The 8643-nt window shown below is 60.3% G+C and overlaps 1 non-coding gene across 1 annotated transcript; it reads left to right on the forward strand.

The window, feature by feature from the left end:
* The first annotated feature begins 470 nt into the window (after positions 1 to 470).
* Positions 471 to 543, forward strand: TRNAG-CCC (transfer RNA glycine (anticodon CCC)). The gene has a single exon. It is a non-coding gene; the product is annotated as a tRNA-Gly (tRNA).
* The last annotated feature ends 8100 nt before the right edge of the window (positions 544 to 8643 follow it).

Genomic DNA, 8643 nt, shown 5'->3' on the forward strand with positions numbered 1-8643 from the left:
GCGCAGGCACCAGGCCCACACCTGCGCCCGCGGTGGCTGAGCAGCTGAGTGAGCGCGAACCTGCCCATCACAGCCGGCACTGCGGTGGCTCGTTTTCCATGTTTTCACTGTTGCCCTTTACAGACGAGGAAGCAGCGCTCAAAGGAGACCACTGGCCTGGGTCCGCGGCTGGCTAGGGCAGAGGCAGGGTTCCCCAGCTGCACCCCTACCTGGGCCGCCGCGAGGAATCTGGGCTGCGGTCTGGGGTCCGGACGGCCCTGGGGCCCACACTGCTCCGTGGGCCAAGCGGTTTGCTTGAAGGTAGGGTGGCCAGCACCCTGGTGTCGGGGCAGCCACGGGGCCAAGACAAGGCCCTGGGTGTGCTGGGAGGCGTGGTGGATGTCATGAGTGGAGTTTGCTGATGGCCTGTGTGGATCCGGGCAAAGAATGCAACAATTTTTCTCTTGAAAAAAATCAGAAGTTCTGGGACTTCCCTGGTGGTCCAGTGGCTAGAACTCTGTGCTCCCAACGCAGGGGGCCCAGGTTCAATCCCTGGTCGGGGAGCTAGATCCTGCATGCCGCAACCTACACCCAGCACAGCCAAATAAATAACTATTTTTAATAAAAAATCAGAATTTCTAGTGATGCTGGCCCTGTGTTCTCGAAGGGCGGGAGCTGAGAGGGGCTGTTGCTTAGGCAGTGGACGGCAGGCCAGTGGCCGAGCCTCACCGTGACCCAGAAGTGCTGTTCCTCCTCTGTTCCCCCGGCCGAGGACGAGGCGTTTGGGAGCCTGGCAGCGGCTCATGGCTGGGGGCTCAGATGCTGAGACAGGATGAGCGGGCTCCATCCCGAGTCCCAGCCCCGCAACTTGCTGCTGGGATGGTGCAGTGGGGGCTTCATGCTTTTTTGCCAACTTACTGATGACTTTTCGTCTGGTGGGGAAATCGGCTTTCAAACACCATTTGACTCTCAGATGTAAATGAAATGAAATAAACTGATGAATCACTAAATTCTAACATATTAGAAAAGAGCGCTCCTTTGGCATCTGGTAACTTTTTAATTGATGTAAAAGTTGGTTGCTGTGAACAAATCGAGACAAATCTGCTCTTTCTGACTTGCCTCCGAGTGGGAAATTAAGCGACTCAAATGGACTCTGAATGCGCCGTCACCAGAACACACTAAATGTGGAAATGCAACACAGAGCCCCGCAGAGCTCTCGCGTCTGTGGGGAGAGAAGGGAGGGCAGCCTCTCCCTGCCCCAGGGACGCAGCCCATCCTCCCCTGGGGAAGCTGAGGCCACAGAGAACCCGGCAGGCTGTCTGGACATCTGGCCACAGCCAGTGGGGTGTCCAAGCAGAGACCAGAGCATTAAGCCCTGGGGTGAAGCCGCTGCACCCCATGTCCCACCCTGACGTCTGGGAAATTGCTTCTTAACAAAGCACGGACTGAAGCCTGAGACCACGGCCGAAGGCAGCGCACACAGCGGCACCTGCAGTCGCTCACTCACCAGCACTCACACCTTCTCAACCAGGACAGACGTTGCCAAGGGGGTGTGGTCTGGGAGCTGCTGGAAGCCGAGGGACAAACAGGCAGCGTGGAGCGGAGCGGCCAGGGGCCTCCTGAAGGAGGGGGCGTTCCAGCTACAGGTGGGGAGAGGGAGGTGGGCCGGCCCGGGAAAGACTCCGAGGCGGGAAGAAGCATGGCGCAGGGAGGAGGGCCTCCTGGCCCCCAGGACCCACCCAGCTGCGGGGTGGCTCCAGGTGAGCTGGAGTCAGCCTCCGATGCCTCTGAATAGTCATGGGGCGCCTCAGCCCTGGTGCCCGAGCAGGGGCGGGCAGGGTGGCTGGAGGGGGACGTCGTGTCCAGCAGCCACTGGCCTCAGACTCTGCAGAGGGAGACGGCAGCCCAGAGCGGAGCTCCAGCGAGGGTGGGCCCTGTGAGAGGGGTCGAGATCATCCATGGGGGGCGCCTCAGGCACTGTCCCGTTGCCATGGCTCCTGGCTGAGGCTGGAGTAACCTCTGCAGAGTGTCCCCAGGCTTCACCTCAGCTAACCTCCTGGGGCTCAGAGGCCAGGGGACCCCTGCCAGAAGCGGGGCACAGGGAAGAGACACACCGCCTCTCTGGGCATCTCCTCTCCTTCTGAGAGCCCAGGTGACGCCCTCCTGGGTGTTAAGGTGTGTGGGCATCGCAGCCTGCTAGGTGTAACTGACCAAGCACCCGCCCACCCACAGGGCCCATCTCTGCTGTGTGCCAGGCCCCGCCCTCATGCGCGCCCCTGCACACAGGACAGTGAGCCTCAGAGATGCTTTCCCTGGCCTTCCTGTCCCCACTGCCCTTTCCCGTCACCCTGATCCTCTCCATTGATGACAGTCTAAAAGTACCTCTATTAAGTCACTTTTGGTTTGTCGCCCGTCTCCCTGCCGGCCTCGGCGCTCAGAGTATGGTCTCGTCTGTTTCGTGCTAAGTGCCGTCTGCACCAGCCCGTGCAGCCGTGGCCCCTGGGGACGCAGGAACTCCGTGTCTCCCACCTGAACACGTCCAGACGGGGTGTGTGAATCTGCTGAGTGTGCAACAGGCCACATGAGAGTGCCAGCCAAGCAGGAGATGCTGTCCAGCCCTGCCTTGCCACCTGGCTCCATCCAGAAGGCCTTGTGCACTAGGCCGCAGGGGCCTCGGCAGGGGGACAGCTCTGCTCTGATGCCCGCGATCAGGTGGCTCTGGCGCCTGCTAAGGGGAGACCCCAGAGTGGATCTCCCAGCCAGCCGTCCTGACACCCATCTCTGGGACACGGCCCCACTCCATCTCTCAGAGTCAGCCTCCTGCCCTTTTTCCATCCTCCTCAGACTTTCAGAAGGGCACTTTGAGTCCCCTCCGACCCCCAAGCTCCGGTCTGCCGCCCCAGCAGACCTAAGAGAACGAGGTGAAGATGCCACCGTCATCAGAGTCGCCGCCACCGACGGGACAAGGGTTGTGGGCGAGCTGCGTAGACCTCAGGGAAAAAGGGGGCAGAGGACAGACTGGCGCGGGGCTGCAGGGAGCCGAGTGCCCGCCCCCACCCCGCCCCAGCCCCGCCCAGGCACCCCTACTTCCCTCCAACGCTCGCCCCGCCCCGCCTCCCCGCCCGCGTGCCCCGAGCCCCAGAGCGCAGCTCGGAGTCTGGAGCCAGCGCAGCGGGTGCGCGACTCCCGCAGGGGCCGCAGGCAGCGCCGTCCCCAGGTGAGTGCCGCGCCCCTGCCCCGTACCCCCGCCCCCAGAGCCCCACTACACTCTCCGAGGGTCTAACCTCCTAACCCCCTGAGCGCAGCCTGCACTCTGTCCCTGGGTGGCTCCGCACCGCCCGGCAGCTGCCCTGTCTCCTGCTTCTCCACACCCCTCCCTCCCGTGCACCCCCGGAGTTTGCCGCCCGCTGCACGGGGTCCCTCCCCACCCCTCTCATCGGCTCCCCTCTCGATCTCCCTGGCCCCCCACCTGCCCTCGCTGGCCACCCTCGACCTGATCAGGGCAGAAGCCTCCGGAAGTCAGGGCCGGCCCCCTCTGCCCTGCGTGGGGACCTGCCAGCCTTCCCGTGTTGGGCACCGCAGTGGGGCCGCCCAGGGTGGTCTGCGCAGCTGGAGGCTGTGGCTGGAGTAGGTGGTGGGGGAGGGGGGTAAGCGAGAGTGTGAGGGAGCTGCTGGGCTGGGACTTCTGCGTGGGGAGACAGACGGTGGTGGGCCAACACTGGGGAGAGGGCAGTGGTGCTGGGCCAGGGCGCAGAGGGCCTGGTCCTGGGGCTCACCCTGGACTGGGAGGGAGCGGGGTGCAGCCCTGGGAGCTGGAGCTGGGGAAGGAACCCCAGCATCTCCAGGGCTCCGGTGCTCTGGGCCCCTCCTCAGAAGGGAGTACACGGCCTGGAAGTTTGCCTGTGGGCCATCTCCCCGCCCAGGGTCCAGGTGGGGCCTGGACTGCTGGCCCTGGCCTCCCGCGAGCCTGGGGCCCCAGAGAAGGCGAGGGCGGAGAGACCCTGCTGCCCAAAGTGTGAGGCGATCCCGGGTGCTGCTGAGCCCTGCCCGAGGAGACTGTGCTCCTGGGGGCAGCGGCCCCTTGCGCAGAGGACCAGGCGCCCCCAGGCTGACGCGGTCAAGTCACCAGCGATGGTAAAGGCACCACTGGTCCCCGGGGACAGTGGCCGGCAGTTCTGGGGGCAGGAGGCAGCCCTGGAGACTCCCCGAAGGGTGCGGAGGCCCCACGGAGACCCTGTGGTCACACGCGCGCCTCAGGTCCCCTTGTGGGGAAGGGTGCCCCAGGCCAAGGCTGCCTTAAGGACAGATGGAGTGAGTTTAGGGGTGAGGACAGGGGTGGCCATCAGCTGCCCCTCTGAGCTAAGCCCTCCCTGGGGAGGCAGGCCTGGGGGGTGGGGCTCTTGGGTGGTGCTGGGGACTGTCCCTGCCCCGCACAGGTGAGGACCCAGGAGCACCGAGCTGCCGTCTCACTGGGTTCTACAACTGCCCCTGGGCGGTGGGGCCGGCTCCCTCTTGCTGACCAAGCATCATCTTAGCCTGTGAGGGGCTGGGCCCAGCGCTGGTCCTCCCGGGGGCACGGAGCACTGGAGCACCAAGGTCTCCTCCCTGTCCCCAGGTCTCCGCGGAGGTTCTGGCTCCTCTGCGAAGCCCAGGGCTGCTGGTGCTGGGCAGGAGATGCAGGCTGTTAGGAGGCAGGCAGGTGGGAACAGCTATTCAGCGCCCACTGTATGCGGGTCGTCACAGCAGCATCCTGTGTCAGGATCGTTTCCTCTGCTCGGTGGCTTTGTACAAGTCTCTGTTATGGGAGCCTGGGCCCAGAGAAGTGGTATGACTTACCCAAGATCCCTTGGCCAGCATGTGGGGGGTGCTGGGGCAGGGGGGTGGGCTCTGTTCCCCGAGCCATAGCGGCGGTCCCTTCCTGGTGGGGGTCTGGGTCAGAAAGCCCCAGTGATGGCTTGTGGTCCTTCCACCGCCACCCTCCCCATCCCTTATCCGAGAGGAAGGGGCCGGAGGGATGAGTCCCCATGAGGGTGTGATTCCTGTGACCAAGATTGCTGTCCCTGAATAGTGACTCTTGCAGAATTGGGCTCCAAGTGGCAGGCATGGCAAGATCTACCTAATTTTGTTCTTTGCTGCTCAGAAGTTTAACTCAGGCCTTGGGGTGCCTGGGGGGAGGGGGGCCTGGCAATCTGCTCGGGTCACCTTGGGTTCTGGGTGTCAGGAGCAACTGGCAGCCTCCTGAAGACGCTCATCTGATTCAGAATCAAACTCACATTCAGGCCCATTGAGCTCCTGCCCCACTCAGCCTCCTGAGAACCCTTCCTTGGGTATTTTTTGAGGGAGGGCGTAGTCCCCAGGACTCTCTCCCCAGATGCCAACACAGTCCACCCCACCATCTCCACACCAGAGTCTAGCATTCATTCCCCAGCAGCACCTCAATGGAGCTTTAAACATTATTTTATATTTAATTTCTTTTTATAATGTTAGGGAGCCTTCTGTGCCCAGCCCTGGGGAACAGAGATCAGCAGGCTGACCCCCCCGCCCACCAGAGCTCCACTGCCTTGGGTCCACTCTTGGGGTGTTGGGGTCGCCCTCCTGCCAGCCGGGTGCGAGTTCTGCCCACCCCTGCCCCCAACTTGGAGTGCAGCCCAAGGGACCCCCAGCTTCGTCTTGAAATGCATAGACCCCAGGAGCCTGTGTGCATGCGTGCCAAGTCCCTTCAGTCGTGTCCAACTCTTTGTGACCCCATGGACCATAGCCCACCAGGCTCCTCTGTCCATGGTATTCTCCAGGTAAGAATACTGCAGGGGGTTGCCGTGCCCTCCTCCAGGGGAACTTCCCGACCCAGGGATCGAACCCGCATCTCCTGTGTTGCAGGCAGATTCTTTTCCACTGAGCTACTGGGGAAGCACCCCCCTCCAGGAGTCTACCTTAACCTTTTTTAAACAGAGGTTTTGTCATACACCTCACATCCGGTCACAATACACAGCAGAAGTGCTGGCAACCTGGACCAGCAAATCCTGCAAGACTCATAGAAAGGTCTTTTTCCACTTCCAGCCGGCCGGGGGCCCTCCTCCGGGTGGGGGCTTCAGAGGGGACAGCATTCATCTCTCTTGGCTCCTGGGACCCTTGTGGGTGGGGCCTGCCGTCCTAACCCCCTGCGCTGCTCCAGGGTTTCTGTCCAGCCTCCCTGCCCACATTCTCCAGAGTTTCTCGCTTCCTCCTCAATGCTCTGTAGGTCACTCAGACACTGTTTCATCTTTACTTTATCCGCTCGGGACAGAGTTCGTCCCAGGTCAGTTCTGCAGGCGCCCCTGAGCCCCGACCTCTGCACCTGCTCTGAGGGAGTCCCTCAGCCCCTCTTCTGATTCCGATTCTCTCTTCATCTGTGTCCAGACTTTCCTGGATTTTTTTTTTTTTTGGTCCAAATGTTGATGTTTTTCACATCCAAGAGTTGTAATTTTCAAAAATAGATGCTTGTTCATTTTACTTCTCAGATAGAAGCCAAATTCATTTCAGAGTATTTTTATCCACGCCTGGAGGATCCTAAACATTTCTAAACGAATCTCAAGCACACTTGTTCATTTACTTTTATGTCACCTGAGCGAATCCGCTGATCCACCTTCGCTCTGCTGATTTTCCGGGTCGAGTTTCCCGGTGGCCGTTAGCGTCCGGCCGTGCCGCCGGTCGGGAGCAGAGTCTCCCTGCCCTTGCCAGTGTTGTTTATGCTGCACCCCCTTGTCTACCAGATGTCAGTCGCCAGCCCCCAACCCCGGGGCCCCCAGCCCAGGCCTGGCGGCCACTGGGGATACCCTTGGTGCTGAGGTGACTTTGGGGGCACTGAGGGTCAGCTGACCCCGGCTGGTCATCACAACCCTTTCCAGTCCCCTCAGGGTCTTGTCTGGGCCCCCTGGGGGCACCTAGACCCCCATCCCGGCTGAGTTGTCAGCCCCCATCTTCCCTTCCTCCTCTCCTTCTCGCCAGCGGAGGTGGTTCCTTTCTCGTGAGGATCACCATTTTTGTGAACCATTTCAACGTACAGAAAAGTACCAGAGGGATACAGTGGATACACGTGTGCCCGTCACTGTGGACTTCAGGTGCCACCTCCCCAGCCCTGCCCTGGCTATTTCTCTACAAACCCTATCACCCCTGCTGCTGCTGCTGCTAAGTTGCTTCAGTCATGTCTGACTCTGTGCGACCCCATAGACGGCAGCTCACCAGGCTCCCCTGTCCCTGGGATTCTCCAGGCAAGAACACTGGAGTGGGGTGCCATTTCCTTCTCCAATACCTGAAAGTGAAAAGTGAAAGTGAAGTCGCTCAGTCATATCCAACTCTATGCGACCCCATGGACCGCAGCCCCTGAAGCCTCCCCCAAATCTGCCTGCCCCACATTGTCCCCCCAACCACACAGACACACACACACACACACACACACACACACACACGGACAGACACAGACAGACACACACACACACACGGACACACAGACATACACAGACACACACACACACACACACACACACGTGGACACACACAGACACAGAGACACAGACACAAACACACACACAGAGACACGGACACACACAGACACACACACACAGACACAAACACACACACAGAGACACGGACACACACACACAGACACATAGACATACACACACACACAGAGACACACAGACATACACACAGACACAAAGACACAGCCACACACACAGACACACACACACACACGGACACACACACACACACACACAGACATACACACAGACACAGACACACACACACACACACTGACACACAGACATACACACACACACACACGGACACACAGACACACACACACACGGACAGACACAGACAGACACAGACACATACACACACAGACACACACACACGGACACACACAGACACACAGACACAGACACACAGACACAGACATACACACATACACACACACAGACACAGACACACACACACACACGGACACACAGACATACACACACACAGACACACACACACGGACACAGCCACACACACACACACGGACAGACACACACACACACACATGGACACACAGACATACACACACACAGACATACACACACACACGGACAGACACACACACACACACATGGACACACAGACATACACACACACAGACATACACACACACACACGGACACGGACACAGACACACACACACACACGGACACACACAGACACAGAGACACAGACACACACACAGAGACACACGGACATACACACACACAGACACACAGACACAGACATACACACATACACACACACAGACACAGCCACACACAGACATACACATACACACACACAGACACACACATACTTGCGTTTCTTCCTGGCCCGCGGCTCGGGCTGGAATCTGCCTCTGCCTGTCGTGTGTTACCTGTTCACAGGGTGGGGTCCTCACTGACCCACTCCCGCTCAGGGTCCTCTGCCTGGGGCTGCAGTCTGCTGTCCTGGGACTGGGGGTGCGGCCCCGCCCCAGAGCACGCGCAGCCCGGTCTCCGGTCATCTCCTTGGCCCAGAGACATCCGCGCTGCAGCAGCAGCTGCTGGGGGCAGGGAAGCCAGGTCCTCTTGGCCACACAGCTGGGCTCTGATGGGTGACATGGACACAGCTCACAGGTGG

Source organism: Bubalus kerabau, chromosome 23 (genome assembly GCF_029407905.1).
Source record: "Bubalus kerabau isolate K-KA32 ecotype Philippines breed swamp buffalo chromosome 23, PCC_UOA_SB_1v2, whole genome shotgun sequence".
NCBI lineage: Eukaryota > Metazoa > Chordata > Mammalia > Artiodactyla > Bovidae > Bubalus > Bubalus kerabau.